Here is a 16,834-nt window from a genome sequence, read left to right as displayed (position 1 = left end):
TTCTTCTCTAAATTTTTTTATCAATGATAACTAGGTTGATCATTTCTCCTATCTGCAAGGACTAGTCAAGGAAAACGAGTTCATATCAGACAATCCATTGGTAATTTTCTTATGTTGGAATATTTTACTCAATTATTTTTTCTGTCGTCTTTTAACAAGAGTTGACAAGCTTGAATATGGTTGTGGAGTCATGCATATTCATTTGTTTAAGTCATTCATTTTTTTTTCAAATCAATGTGCTCAATTTTAAGACAATTTTGTGCCATCATGTACAATTTTCCATAATTTCAAAACCTATAAGTTAATTTTTTGAAGCATTGTTTGAACTTTCAAATATGATTAGAAGGGTTAGTTTGTAAACCTAATTTATAGTTAGGATAGAAAGATCCAACAGGAGTAATATCTTTCAAGTTTAGTCGTTGTATTTCACTGCAGAGAAAATTGCATGAAATATATCATCTCTCACATGATAGCTACATATGCTACTTCCAACTTTCAAGTATGGAAGATGGACCATATCAAAATAACTTTTCTTCTCCAAGCAAAAGGCTATAAATGGACTTAAATGCTACTTGGGAGCTTTCTTTCTTTCCCTACATTTAACTCATAGAAGGTACCTTCTTTTTGTTTTCAAGGATGATAGACTTCACTCCATGCTCTTGTAATGCCATGCTTTCTAAAATGTGTGTAATTCACTAGATGTTAATTTAAAATCGTCTGGTGATAGCTGAGAAATGGCAGGTTGTTTAAATTTCCAATTGTTAGTATCCTGGATGCTTCTATTGTCGTCAGATATTACTATAATATAATTTTATAGCTTGTATGAATCTGGTAAACAAATTATGCTTTACATAAAACATAAAAAGACATTTGAATCTTTTCCAACATGAAGTTTCTATTCCCTTTGCTAAGAACTTGGGTGCATATTAAGCATGGAGGTATGTTTGAGCCATGAGATTTACCAGATCAAAATAAGGTTTTAAAGATTTCATGAACTTCATCTGCATAGAATTGTGTGGCATTAATTGGAGAGGTGATCTATGTGGCATTGATCTGGAGAGGAAAGAGCCAAATTGCGTGTGGCATTGGCGAAGGCTCGAGAGTCGACCCGTGTGTAATATGTTAGAGTGATCTCCTGCATCTAATATGTCGGCCCTTTGGGTGTGAGCCATGTCTTGTTGTGTGCACCAACTTATGATTGAGTGTGAGACAATGTGAGCCAGCCTGTTGATGTTGCATGTAGGTTGTGTGAGCCTGTGTGTTTGAAATAAAAAATGGGGCCACAGTTGGTGTAGGTTGAAATATCACCAAAGCCAGTAGTTAGGAGGAGAGATACGATCATATCTCTAGTCTCTTATTGTGCATGCAACATAGGAGCGAGTGTAGTGAACCAGTATGGTGAGCGTCTAACCTATGCACTGGTGCGTTGAGTGACTAGCCTGCATGCTAGTGTGCTGAGTTGACCTGCATGCCATGCGTTGACTAGTGCTGAGCTAAGGGACCAACACATCTATTGTTTAGTGAAACGTGCGCCGAAGTGTTATTATCTATTGTGTTATTGGAAAAACACATGCAAGTTCTAGTCTTTCTTTGGGCAATGAAATGTATGGCAACCCCAAAGGTTTCCATGCTCAAGATCTTTGTATTTTCAACTTAAGGAGAGGACTAAGAATAAAAACAACCCCAGATAGGGGAAGTTGTGTTAAGGATGTCTACATATCCAATGTTATAGTGAAGAATATGAGAATTGGTATTGCCTATTAGGCTTTATGGTGATCATCTAGATGATAGATATGATCAAAATGCTCTTCTAGATATACAAAGGATAACATTTAAGGGCATTGTTAGTGATGAAATCAAAACCATAGGTTTCGTAGAAGGCATTCAAAATGCTCCCTTCAAATATATTTTCTTATCAATCGTTAAGTTTAATGTTACATCAGAGCCTTTCTGGATCTTTTCATACATGGGAGGATTCTTGGAGTCAGTGTATATTGAGAAATGTACACAAATTCAACCTCAAATCCCTCATGATTCGGTAGTATGTTATCCTTCTTATGTTAGAAAAATATTTAAGGCTGTTTAAAATGAAGCCAATTTGTAATCTACCTGTATTTGATTTTGTTCTTTAATGGGTTGTAGACCCAATTCAGGGATCCCATTATTTATACATTTTGTGGAGATTTTTGTACTGTGGTCAATGCAATGGAAGTTTATAACACTCTCAATAGTATTCTAGTTGTCTACCGACTTTCACAATTATTTTCATTTTTATATCCAATGCTTCCTCCTCCTTGTAACCAATATTGTATAAATGATGTTTATTTCAACTAGACTGTTCTTCCCCCACTAAGATGAACACTTATGTCCCTATTCAATTTGTAATATGTAAAGTGAATTGAATTTCATTGTTACATCTAGTTAATAAAAGGATAGAGAGTCATTTTCTTCTCTAATTTTTTTTTATCAATGATAACTAGGTTTATAATTGCTCCTATTTGGAGGGAATAGTCAAGGAAAACAAGTTCATATCACACAATCCATTGGTAATTTTCTTATGTTCGAATATTTTACTCAATTATTTCTTTTGTATCATCTTTTAGCAAGAGTCGACAAGCTTGAATATGGTTGTGGAATCACGCATATTCATTTATTTAAGCCATTATTTTTTTTTTCAAATCAATGTGCTCAATTTTAAGACAGTTTTGTGCCATTGTGTACAATTTTCCATATTTTCAAAACCTATAAGGTAATTTTTTTGAAGCATTGTTTGAACTTTCAAGTACGATGAGAAGGGTTAGTTTACAAACCTAATTTATAGTTAGGATATAAAGATCCAACAAGAGTAATATATTTCAAGTTTAGTCGTTGTATTCCACTGCATAGAAAATTGCATGAAAGATATCATCTCACATGATAGCTATGTATGCTACTTGAACTATCAAGTATGGCAAATGCACCATATCAAAAGCACTTTCCTTCTCCAAGTTAAAGGCTATAAATGGACTTAAATGCTACTTGGAAGCTTTCTTTCTTTCCCTACATTTAAATCATAAAGATACCTTCTTTTTGTTTTCAAGGATAGTAGACTTCACTCCACGCTGGTGGAATGCCATGCTTTCAAAAAGGTGTATAATTCACGAGATGATAATTTAAAATCTTATTATGATAGCTAAGAAAATTTTAGGTCGTTTAAATATCCAGTTGCTATTATGCTGGATGCTTCTATTTTCATCAGATATTACTATAATATAATTGTATAGGGTGTATGAATCTGGTAAATAAATTATGGATTTACCTAAAACATAAAAATATCTTTGAATCCTTTCCAACATGAAGTTTCTATTCCCTTTTGTGAGAACTTGGGTGCCTATTAAGCATGGAGTTATGTTTGAGCCATGAGCTTCACTAGATCAAAATAAACTTTTACATATTTCATGAACTTGATCACAGTGTATATTCTTGTCCATATTTTAAGAGCTCATCTTATCTTGTCTATATTTTAAGTATGTGAGTAGAAGTCCTGGGGAAGTCAAGGTGCGGCATAGTCTCTGTGACAAACGGGACAATGTTAATGTTGCATCACATGCAATGTATTGTGAAGGTTATATTTATCGCACTAGAGCTTGGACCTAGTCTTGACTTGTATATATATTAAGAATACAAATAGACTCGGAAAGTCAAGACAGGGTCCAATGTGAATGTTGCATCACATGAAATGTATTGTTAAGGTCGTATTTGTGGCATGGAGATCAAATAGAATCTTCAAATGTCCCCATTCACATTCATGTTATTGAAAAATTGGATTCAAATAATACATGAGATTTACGTCAATTAATTTTATATGGGGTTTAATTTTTATCAGTTAGAATTTTTGGGGTTCAAATTATTGAGGAGGTGGACTAAAACTAATTAAATAAATGATATGGTGGATTGAAATAATACTTCAGGTTTACATCAATTAATTTTTATATGGGGTATTGTTGTTCAAACTGTTGAGGAGGTAGACTGAAATTAATTAAATAAATGAATTTGGAAATAATGGAGGAAGTATTTGTTAGGCTTTTTTTATTTTGTTTTTATTTAGGACTTAGATCTTATTTTACAGGAGTTTGTTTTATTTCCCTAACTGAATGTAATCATATAAATGCATGTATCTTTGATCTTTTAATCAGTGAGGAATTGATAGTGTTATTTTAGCAGCCTCCACATGTAGCTCATCTCACCTCTGAGTTGCAGGTTCATTCATCAAGTTTTGTCTTCCATTTTCAAATTGGTATTAGAGCATGAATGATTTCCGATCTGGGTGTAGAGCTGAAGAACTGATATTGACATATGAATGGTTTATGATCTTGTTATCAGGAAAACTAGTGTCCATTCAGAGCTGCTAGTCCCACTAAGATGGGTAGCTATCTTAGAAACAAACAAACTAACGTTACTTATGTTTTCCTTTATGAGAGATAGATGAGAGAGAAGCAGAGAGTACCAACCTTAGTCTTTCACTTGGCTCCTTGCTTGTTTCCTCCCTCCTTTGACAGAGCTTCGCCACTCCTTCCTTACTTGTCCCGCTTCAAAGAACACCTGTAGAGTCAAAGTAGCATAATACCATCAAAGCATAGAGATCTATAACCATAAACAATATAGGATCAGATGTATATTAACCATACAAATGCATATATCAATACAAGATTCAAAAATATACAAGAATATGGAGGAAAACTCAAATAGCTTTATTGATAGAAGTAGTAGAAGAGAGGATTACAACCCATTGGTCTGACCCAACGCCATCCTCCTTGCATGAAAGCCCTATTCACCTCATGAAAAGCTAGATCACCCAACACTATGATGTTTCACAGAGAAACCAACAACACTTCCTTACAAAATACAAAATTCAAGCCCCTGGATCTCTAGGATGAGGGATCCATATATAGATATTTGCAGGTGGGTGAGTCAGCTTCTAGGATTTTGATTAGTGTCATTTCTCTGATAGTTCTTGGTTCCACTTGGAGATTTCATGATATCTTACTCATCCCTGGACGAATTCAGAGAGGCAAGTGTCAAATGGGCAGTTTCTAGAAGATTCTCTGGGTTTCCACCTAGCCAACTGCCTCTGCCATATGTCTGTTCTCGCTCATCACACCCTACAGAAGGGATTTTCAATATTCATCACACTTTTTTCATGTAGCAGGTGAGATGCATCGCACCCTTAGCACTGAGCAGTCTGTATGGTCTAGTTTTGACCAGTTCTAAGTAGTTTTTCAGGGAGAACTTCTGGGAGATGATGTAATCAGCTAACCTTGTTCCTTTAGGGTATGAAGCAACACTTTTAGGGGCTTAGAAGCCCTTGGTTTATGGACATATGATATTGGGGTTGCAGTGCCCAAATATGTCCATAACAGATCTGTGTGTAGATGTGACTGATCTTTGTGTAGATCTGTGTGCGGCATTAATTTGAAGAGGCAATCTGCATGGCATTGATTTGGAGAGGCAAGAGCTGACATGTGTGTGGCATTAACGGAGGTTGGAGAGTCAACCTAAGAGACTACCTCCGTGTAATAGGTATGAGCGATCCCCTGCATGTAGTATGTTAGCCCTTTGGGTGTGATCCATGTCTCGTTGTGTGTAGCAGCATCTGAGCTAGACTGAGATGATGTGAACCAACATGTTGATGTTGCATGTAGGTGGTGTGAGCCTGCGTGTTTGAAGTAAAAAATGGGGCCATAGTCATAGTGTAGGTTGAAATATCACCAAAGCCAATAGTTTTGGAGAATAGCTATGATCATATCTCTAGTCGCTTGTTGTGCATGCAACGAAGGAGATATTGTAGTGAACCAGTGTGTTGAGTGGATAACCTGTGCGCTGGTGTGTTGAGCGACTGACCTGTGTGCTAATGTGGTGAGTTGACTTGCATGTGGTGCATTGACCAATGCTGAGATAAGGGACCATCACATCTATCGTTTAGTGAAACGTGCGCCGAAGTGTGATTATCTGTTTTGTGATTGGACAAACACATACAAGTTCTAGTCTTGCTTTGGGCAGTGAGATGTTTGGCATCAAAGGTTTCCATGCTCAAGATCTTCGTATTTTCAACTAAAGGAGAGGCCTGAGAATAAAAACAACCTCGGATAGGGGAAATTATGCTAAGGATGTCTACACATCTAATGTTATAGTGAAGAATGTGGGCATTGGTATTGCCTATTGAAATTTATGGTGATCATCCGGATGATAGATATGATCCAAATTCTCTTCCAGATATATAAATGATAACTTTTAAGGGCATTATCGGTGATGAAATCAAAATAGTAGGTTCTGTAGAAGACATTCAGATTGATACCTTAAAATATATTTGATTATCAATCATTTAGTTCAATGTTATGTCAGAGCCTTTCTAGAACTGTTCATACGTGGGAGGATTCTTGGAGTTAGTGTGTCCTGAACCATGTACACAACTTCAACCCCAAATCCCTCTTGACTAGCTAGTATGTTATCCTTCTTATGTTAGTAGCACATTTCAGGTTATTTAGAATAAATCCAATTTGTAATCTACCTGTATTTGATTTTGTTCTTTAATGAGTTGTAGGCCCAATTTAGGAATCCCATTATTTATACATTTTGTTGAGATTTTTGTATTGTTGTCAGTGAAAGGGAATTTTATACCACTCCCAAAAGTATTGTAGTTATTTACCATATTTCAAAATTATTTTCATTGTTATATCCAATGCTTCCTCCTCCTTGTAACCAATATTGTATAAATGATCTTTATTTCAACTAGACCGTTCTTCCCTTGCTAAGCTGAACAATTATGTCCCTATTCAATTTGTACTATGTAAAATTCTTTGAAGTTCCTATTACATGTAGTCAATAAAAGGCTAAACATTCATTTCTTCTCTAAAATTTGTGATCAATGATAACTAGGATGATAATTGCTCCTATGTGCAGGGACTAGTAAAGGAAAACGAGTTCATATCAGACAATCCATTAGTAATTTTCTTATCTTGGAATATTTTACTCAATTATTTATTTTCTGTCATCTTTTACCAAGAGTTAACAAGCTTGAATACAGTTGTGGATTCTTTCATATTCATTTGTTTAAACTATTCATTTTTTTTTTCAAATCAATGTGCTCAATTTTAAGACAATTTTGTGCCATCGTGTGCAATTTTCCATAATTTCAAAACCTATAAGGTAATTTTTTTGAAGCATTGTTTGTTCTTTCAAGTATGATGAGAAGGGTTAGTTTGCAAACCTAATTTATAGTTAGGATAGAAAGATCCAACACGAGTCACATATTTCAAGTTTAGTATTTGTATTCCACTCCAGAGAAAAATGCATGAAATATATCATCTCTCACATGATAGCTACGTATGCTACTTCCAACTGTCAAGTATGGAAGATGGACCATATCAAAAGAACTTTTCTTCTCTAAGTAAAAGGATGTAAATGGACTTAAATGCTACTTGGTAGCTTCCTTTCTTTCCCTACATTTAACTCATAGAAGATACCTTCTTTTTGTTTTCAAGGATGATAAACTTCACTCCATGTTCCTGGAATGCTATGCTTTCTAAAAGGTGTGTAATTCATGAGATTCTAATTTAAAATCATTTGGTGATAGCCGAGCAATGACAGGTTGTTTAAATTTCCAATTGTTGCTATCCTGGATGCTTCTATTGTCGTTATATATTACTATGATATAATTTAATAGCATGTATGGATCTGGTAAATAAATTATGGCTTTACATAAAACATAAAAAAACCTTTGAATCCTTTCCAGCATGAAGTTTCTATTCCCTTTGCTGCGAACTTGAGTGCCTATTAAGCATGGAGGTATATTTGAGGCATGAGCTTCACGAGATCAAAATAAGGTTTTAAATATTTTATGAACTTCATCTATGTAGATATACGTGAAATTAATTGGAGAGGTGATATGTGTGGCATTGATCTAGAGAGGCAAGATCCAACTTGCATGTGGCATTGACGGAGGCTTGAGAGTTGACTTGAGAGACTACCTCCATGTAATAGATCTGAGCAATCTCATGCATGTAGTATGTCGGCCCTTTGGGTGTGAGCCATGTCTCGTTGTGTGTACCAGTGTATGAACTAGTGTGAGATGATGTGAGCCAGCGTGTTGATGCTGCATGTAGGTTGTGTGAGCCTGGGTGTTTCAAGTAAAAAATGGGTTTGCAATCACAGTGTAGGTCGAAATATCACCAAAGCCAATTGTTAGGAGGAGATCTACGATAATATCTCTAGTAGCTTGTTTTGCATGCAACGAAGGACAGGTTGAAGTGAACCAATATGTTGAGTAGCTAACCTATGCACTAGTGTGTTGAGTGACTGACCTGCGTGCTAGTGTGGTGAGTTGACCTGCATGTGATGCGTTGACCAACACATCTATCATTTAGTGAAACGTGCGATGAAGCGTGATTATCTGTTATGTGATTGGTCAAACACATACAAACTCTAGCCTTGCTTTAGGCAATGAAGTGTCTGGCAGTGTCAAAGGTGTCCATGCTCAAGATCTTCTAATTTCAACATAGGGAGAGGAGTGAGAATAAAAACAACCCCGAACGGGGGAAATTGTGTTAAGGATGTCAACATATCCAATTTTATAGTGAAGAATGTGAGTGATGATATTGCCTATTGGAATTTACGGTGATCATCCTGATGATAGATATGATCCAAATGCTCTTCTATATATACAAAGGATAAAATTTAAGGGCATTGTCAGTGATGAAATCAAAACCATAGGTTTCGTAGAAGGCATTCAAAATGCTCCCTTCAAGTATATTTTCTTATCAATCATTTAGTTTAATGTTACTTCTGAGCCTTTCTGGACCTTTTCATACGTGGGAGGATTCTTAGACTCAGTGTATCTTGAACCATGTACACAAATTCAACCTCAAATCCCTCATGACTCGCTAGTATCTTATCCTTCTTATGTTAGTAGCACATTTAAGGTAGTTTAAAATAAACCCAATTTGTAATCTACATGTATTTGATTTTTCTCTTTAATGAGTTGTAGACCCAATTCAGGAATCCCATTATTTATACATTTTGAGGAGATTTTTGTACTATGGTCAGTGAAATGGAAGTTTATACTACTCTCGATAACATTTTAGTTATCTATCGGCTTTCACAATTATTTTCATTATTATATCCAATGCTTCCTCCTCCTTGTAACCAATATTGTATAATGATATTTATTTCAACTAGACTGTTCTTCCCCTACTAATATGAACACTTATGTCCCTATTCAATTTGTACTCTGTAAAGTGCATTGAAGTTCCTCTTACATCTAGTCAATAAAAGGATAGAAATTCATTTTCTTCTCTAAATTTTTTTATCAATGATAACTAGGTTGATCATTTCTCCTATCTACAAGGACTGGTCAAGCAAAACAAGTTCATATCAGACAATCCATTTGTAATTTTCTTATGTTGGAATATTTTACTCAATTATTTATTTTCTATCATCTTTTAGCAAGAGTTGACAAGCTTGAAGATGGTTGTGGATTCATGCATATTCATTTGTTTAAGTCATTCATTATTTTTTTCAAATCAATGTGCTCAATTTTAAGAAAATTTTGTGCCATCATGTACAATTTTCCATAATTTCAAAACCTATAAGTTAATTTTTTGAAGCATTGTTTGAACTTTCAAGTATGATTAGAAGGGTTAGTTTGTAAACCTAATTTATAGTTAGGATAGAAAGATCCAACAGGAGTAATATCTTTCAAGTTTAGTCGTTGTATTCCACTGGAGAGAAAATTGCATGAAATATATCATCTCTCACATGATAGCTATGTATGCTACTTTCAACAGTCAAGTGTGGAAGATGGACCATATCAAAAGAAATTTTCTTCTCCAAGTAAAAGGCTATAAATGGACTTAAATGCTACTTGGGAGCTTGCTCTCTTTCCATATATTTAACTCATAGAAGATAACTTCTTTTTGTTTTCAAGGATGATAGACTTCACTCCATGCTCTTGGAATGCCATGCTTTCTAAAAGGTGTGTAATTCACGAGATGCTAATTTAAAATCGTCTCATGATAGTTGAACAATGGCAGGTTGTTTAAATTTCCAATTATTACTATCTTAGATGCTTATATTGTCGTCATATATTACTATAATATAATTGTATAGTTTGTATGAATCTGGTAAACAAATTATGCTTTACATAAAACATAAAAATACCTTTGAATCCTTTCCAACATGAAGTTTCTATTCCCTTTGCTGAGAACTTGGGTGCCTATTAAGCGTGGAGGTATGTTTGAGCCATGAGAATCACCATATCAAAATAAGGTCTTAAAAAATTCATGAAGTTCATCTACGTAGATCTGCATGGCATTAATTGGAGAGGTGATCTATGTGGCATTGAACTGGAGAGGCAAGAGTTGACTTGCGTGTGGCATTAGGGAATGCTCGAGAGTCAACCTGTGTGTAATAGATCTGAGCGATCTGCTGCATGTAGTATGTTAGCCATTTGGGTGTGAGCCATGTCTTGTTGTGTGCACCAACTTAGCAGCTAGTGTGAGATGAGGTGAGCTAGTGTGTTGATTTTGCATGTAGGTTGTGTGAGCCTATGTGTTTGAAGTAAAAAATGGGGTTGCAGTTGGTGTAGGCCAAAATATCACCAAATCCAGTAGTTACGAGGAGAGTTATGATCATATCTCTAGTTGTGAATGCAATGAAGGAGGGATTGTAGTGAACAAGTATGGTGAGGGGCTAACCTGCGCACTAGTATGTTAAGCGACTCACCTGCATGCTAGTGTGCATGAGGTGCGTTGACCTTCATGTAGTGCGTTGACCAGGGCTGAGCTAAGGGACCAGGGCATCTATCGTTTAGTGAAACGTGCACCGAAGTGTGATTATCTGTTGTGTGATTAGACAAACACATACAATTTCTAGTCTTGCTTTGGGCAATGAAATGTCTGGTAGTGTCAAAGTTGTCCATGCTCAAGGTCTTCGTATTTTCAACTCAAGGAGAGGACTGAGAATAAAAACAACCCCGGATAGGGGCAGTTGTGTTAAGGATGTCTACATATCCAATGTTATAGTGAAGAATGTGAGCATTGGTATTGCCTATTGGGCTTTATGGTGATCATCTTGATGATAGATATGATCCAAATCCTCTTTTAGATATACAAAGGATAACATTTAAGGGTAATTTCAGTGATGAAATAAAAAACGTAGGTTCCATAGAAAGGCATTCAAAATTCTCCCTTCGAATATATTTTCTTATCAATAAGTCAGTTTAATGTTACATCCGAGCCTTTCTGGACCTTTTCATACGTGGGAGGAATCTTGGAGTCAGTGTATCTTGAGCCATGTACACAAATTCAACCTCAAATCCCTTACGACCCACTAGTATGTTATCCTTCTTATGTTAGTAGCACATTTAAGGATGTTTAAAATAAAGCCAATTTGTAATCTACCTGTATTTGATTTTGTTCTTTAATGAGTTGTAGACCCAATTGAAGAATCCCATTATTTATACATTTTGTGGAGAATTGTTTACTCTGGTCAGTGAAATGGAAGTTTATACCACTGTTAATAGTATTCTAACTGTCTACCAACTTTCACAATTATTTTCATTGTTATACCAATGCTTCCTCCTCCTTGTAACCAATATTGTATAAATGATCTTTATTTCAACTAGACTGTTCTTCCCCTACTAAGATGAGCACTTATGTCCCTATTCAATTTGTACTCTGTAAAGTGAATTCAAGTTCATGTTACATCTAGTCAGTAAAAGGATAGACAGTCATTTTATTCTCTAATTTTTTTAATCAATGATAACTATGTTGATCATTGCTCCTATCTAGAGGGACTAGTCAAGGAAAACGAGTTCATATCAGACAATCCATTGGTAATTTTCTTATGTTGGAATATTTTAATCAATTATTTTTTTTGTATCGTCTTTTAGCAACTGTTGACAAGCTTGAATATGGTGTTGGAGTCATGCATATTCATTTGTTTAAATGTTCAATTTTTTTTTCAAATCAATATGCTCAATTTTAAGACAGTTTTGTGCCATCATGTACAATTTTCCATAATTTCAAAACCTATATGGTAAGTTTTTTAAAGCATTGTTTGAACTTTCAAGTATGATGAGAAGGTTTAGTTTGTAAACCTAATTTATAGTTAGGATAGAAAGATCCAACAAGAGTAATATCTTTCAAGTTTAGTCGTTGTATTCCACTACATATAAATTTGCATGAAAGATATCATCTCTCACATGATAGCTATGTATGCTACTTGCAACTGTCAAGTATGGAAGATGCAGCATATCAAAAGCACTTTTCTTCTCCAAGTTAAATTCTATAAATGGACTTAAATGCTACTTGGCAGCTTTCTTTCTTTCCCCACATTTAACTCATAAATATACCTTCTTTTTGTTTTCAAGGATGATAGACTTCACTCCATGATGGTGGAATGCCATTCTTTCTAAAAGGTGTATAATTCACAAGATGCTAATTTAAAATCTTTTGGTGATAACTAAGAAAATTTTAGGTTGTTTAAATTTCTAGTTGCTACTATGTTGGATGCTTCTATTGTCATCAGATATTACTATAATATAATTGTATAGCATGTATAAATATGGTAAATAAATTATGGCTTTACCTAAAACATAAAAATATCTTTCAATCATTTCCAGCATGAAGTTTCTATTCCCTTTGGTGAGAACTTGGGTGCCTATTAAGCATGGAGTTATGTTTGATCCATGAGCTTCACTAGATCAAAATAAAGTTTTACATATTTCATGAACTTCATCGTAGTTTATATTCTTGTCCACTATATTTACCAAATTCACTCTACTTGTAGCTACTTAAAATTGCAAGGACTAGATTTGGTCGCTATTAGCTTTCCTTTAGGCACCTGTTGAATGTTGGATGAGCATTGTCTGATATGATAGTGAGTGATTTATGGAAGCAACTAAGGATACATATTACATCAGATAGAGATGGTTCTTCTACAATGCAAGACACTATATTGATCCTTATGTTTGGGCATAGGTTAAATATGTTTTGTTGTTCACCAAGCCAATTTATAACATGATTTTCTTTGCAAATTTAGATCAACCAATGGTTGGGTCAGTTTATGAACAGATGGACACCATGCTAGGTCATCTTAAGGACATTATTGAGCTGAGAGATGTAAAATTGTGTGACTATATTCTACGTAGAGGTGGAAGAATGGTGGGCGAAGCAAAATTTCCACTTGATGCCTTAGCATATGTCCTTACACCAAAATTCTTTCCTACGTCATGTTTGGAAACATTGTGGGGTGAAGAGAAAACCACACATGGATCCAAAGATTGAAAGCGGTTACATCTAAGTAGTAGAAAAGCTTGTCCCTAATGAGGAGTGTGATACCATACAACAACAATTGAGCAAAGTCATCAATATTGAAAGACTATCATTGTGCCCATTAAACTAGAGATTTGAAGAAGATGACTTCTCTTTTGTGGTGCAACATGTATGGTGGTTTTCCCCTACAATTGTAGTGTTTAGTGAAATGGGTGCTTTCATAGGATGTGAATACTTGAAACAGTTTACCAGGTACATAATCCCATTGCAACAGAAAAGGCTAAGGTGAAGAATTAATCTAAGAACAAGTAGCATTTGTATAATGGACAACTCCTAAATCTCTTTAGGTTTTATGTTTTGCAAATTTAAGTTTATATTGGGCCAATATGAAATAATTTATGGTACTAGGGCTATAGTGTGTTTGAGGAAGACTTTAAAGGTTAGGTGGGATTTAGATAAACCCCCTTCTTATTTTGTTTTCTTTACATTTTCCAGACCCAAAATAAAAAAATTATGATTTTATTAACTCGTTTTCCAGTTTGGCTGCAACTTTCCTTTAATTTAATCATTACTCATTTGGGTTTAAAAGAAAAAAAATATTCTAGTGACCTAGTTAATGTCTGTGCATCTTATTTAACCCTAATATGGGTAGCAAAAATGTGTTTCTACATCTAATGCAAATGAGATGGAGGGAAAACTCGAAAATGAAGTCTTTCAAGTGGTGATCTAAATACATGAGTAAGCAAATCTCTAAAATTCCATCTGATTGGCAAATGAGATTTCAAGTTTTCTTCATCTTGGAGAGATACATATGCTTTTTGACTTTTGACCTTTTGATTTCCCATTAGATGTCATAGGTGAGTTGGATGTAAACTGATTACTTAGAGAACTAGTTGTGCCACTAAAATATTATTTCCCATAGTTAATAATATAAGTATTTTACAAACTTTCAATTTGGGTCATTGTGTAATTGCTTGAATGATTCTATTTAACCATTTCAACATTTTTAAGAAATACACAAACCACATTTTTCATTCCCACTAAATGAATTATTTTGATTTTATAATTTGTTTATAAATTTATTTTGTAAATGCACATGTGACATTTGATGAAGAAGGTAAAGCGATTGGGGTGACATCAAAAGGTGAAACTTCCAGATGTAAATTTTTTTTTATGATCCGTCATATCTACCTAACAAGGTAATTTTACTTGCATGATCTGAAAATTAAAGGAAATTTTATTATAACATACTTGTATAATATTCCTATGTCATGCTACATAACATGTTTTCTTGAGTCAGGTTAAGAAGATAGGTAATATTTCTTGAGAAATTTGTATCATGAGCCACCCCATTTACACTTGATCATTTTTTCTTTTATTTTTATTATAGCATTGTTTAGAATATTCCTATGTCATGCTAACTAACATGTTTTTTTGAGTCCGGTTAAGAAGATAGGTAAGGTTTCTCAAGAATTTTTCATCATGAGCCACCCCATTCCGAATACAAATGATTCACAAACACTGTAGATTATTTTGTCTCAAAAGCAACTTGGACACAAACATGATATGTATATCCTCTGATATCATATTGTCTTTTCAAAAATCATATTTTTTTCCTTGTGCTTTTCTGGATGAATAGGAGGAATTCATATTTTTCCCTCATTACAAACCATAGTTTCTTAATAACAAGGTTTTTCCATGGAAATTTATGCATGATATACATGTAAATGCATCAATGTAGATTTATGATTGTAGATTACATGTTTTTATAGTACCCTCTACTTTGTAATTTACATGACTTTTCTTCACCTTTCATTTTGTAGGTATGTATTTTGTTGTTCCCATTCACATAATATTTCTCTCAAAGAAAAATACATTTCATTTGTCTCAACAAAAGCATAGACTGACCAACCTGAGAAAGAATTGCAACCAGGATTAAATTTGCTTGGAGAAGTTGATGAGATGTTTTTTTACACTTATGATATATATGAACCTGTTAATGAACCATCTCTTGACAATTGCTTCGTATCAAAAGTAAATGGTCTTCCCATATTTTCTTTTATTTTTTCTTTTATGAATGGATAGCTTGCTATTATGCAACTACACATCTTGAGACAACGGTTCAATATGTTCTTGTTATGTACACAAAAATCAGAGGAAAGGTAGAGTTACAAACTTACTATCTATTTACATTTGATCATTTTTTCTGTTATGTTTCTGATCGTTTTTTCTTTTATGTTTCTCCAGGTTTATTTTAGTTGTTGCCCTTAACAATCTTGATTTTTGTGCCTACCATTAATTCCTATTCTTTGGTTTTTTCCTCTATCTCCTTTGTTTTTGCAAGTATTGGATCTAACTGTCGATATCAATGCTACAAGTGTTGCAGATGAGTAATTTCTATTTTTTCAGGCTTGATTGTCTTTGACAGTAATGCCAGGTTGCATCCATCTTCTAGATATGGTCAAAAGTGACCTCATATATCACTGTAAGCTTTCTTTGAATTTGTGAAGCTTATTTTTGTATCAAATTATTGACATGCATTCTTAATTAGTTACCCCAACGCCTAGCAAGTGTTACAATCAAGTTGATTCTTTTTATCAGTATATGTCAACAATCTCTTTTGAATATTTAATCGACCTGCTTTTCTTGTAGTAATTTATATTGTAAAAGAAATTTTCAATGTATGCAAAGTTTGAATTTCTATGTATGGGTGCATACTGTATATACCTACAGATAAGTAAATATGCATGTCCAACAAGATCAATGATTCATAGAGCATTATTGTAGTGATTTGTTTAAGATGACATGTTCTTATCATTTTCATATTCTGGATGTCACATTGTGATTTGCAATTTCATGAAGAGTGAACATGGTTTAAGTAATTAAATATATATATATATATATATATATATATATATATATATATATATATATATATATATATATATATATATATATATATATATATATACTTAAACCATGTTCACTCTTCATGAAATTGCAAACTTTATTACCTCTTGATTGGTAATGGAATCATTCCTGTATTGTCTATTCTTTGGTTCCTTTCCATGTTTTAGGTATTCCCTTTGTTGTTTCTTTCTATTCCATGTAAGGTTGAATACTAAGTTAATGTGTTCATTTCTATGGTGACATTTTATTTATTTGTTTATATAGGTCATATGGCCACATTTTTTCCACTATCACCCAAATGAAGAAAAGTTGTTCAAGTTTCTTGCTTTTCTGGGGAAAAATGGCATTGATATTGCTGATGTTGAGGTATATGTTGTATAAATCCTTTATAGTCTACTTTAGTTCATATTCCAGTGTTCATCCTCTTTCATGTATTATATTTTTCATTGTATCTTCATTCATTTTTAGAAGAGGAACTTAGTATTGATGGTAAGAAGCATGAATTGAAGCAGAGGAGAACAATAACAATGGAGTAACAAATGCAGAAAGAGAGAGAGAGGAAAATTGTCTAATGATACCCTTAAAGCCAATATCCCGCATGTGACACACACATA

General features: G+C 34.1%; 1 pseudogene; it reads left to right on the top strand.

Moving 5' to 3' along the window:
- Positions 1-15,704, top strand: part of LOC149231008 (guanosine nucleotide diphosphate dissociation inhibitor 1-like) — a 29,372-nt pseudogene extending 13,668 nt beyond the window's left edge.
- Positions 15,705-16,834: the final 1,130 nt, after the last annotated feature.

The sequence above is a fragment of the Pinus tabuliformis genome, chromosome J (assembly GCF_031772625.1).
Source record: "Pinus tabuliformis cultivar Carrire ecotype Pingquan chromosome J, CPIR1, whole genome shotgun sequence".
Lineage (NCBI taxonomy): Eukaryota > Viridiplantae > Streptophyta > Pinopsida > Pinales > Pinaceae > Pinus > Pinus tabuliformis.
The sequence above is the reverse complement of the archived record's forward strand: the minus strand, read 5'-3'. Positions and strand labels throughout refer to the sequence as shown.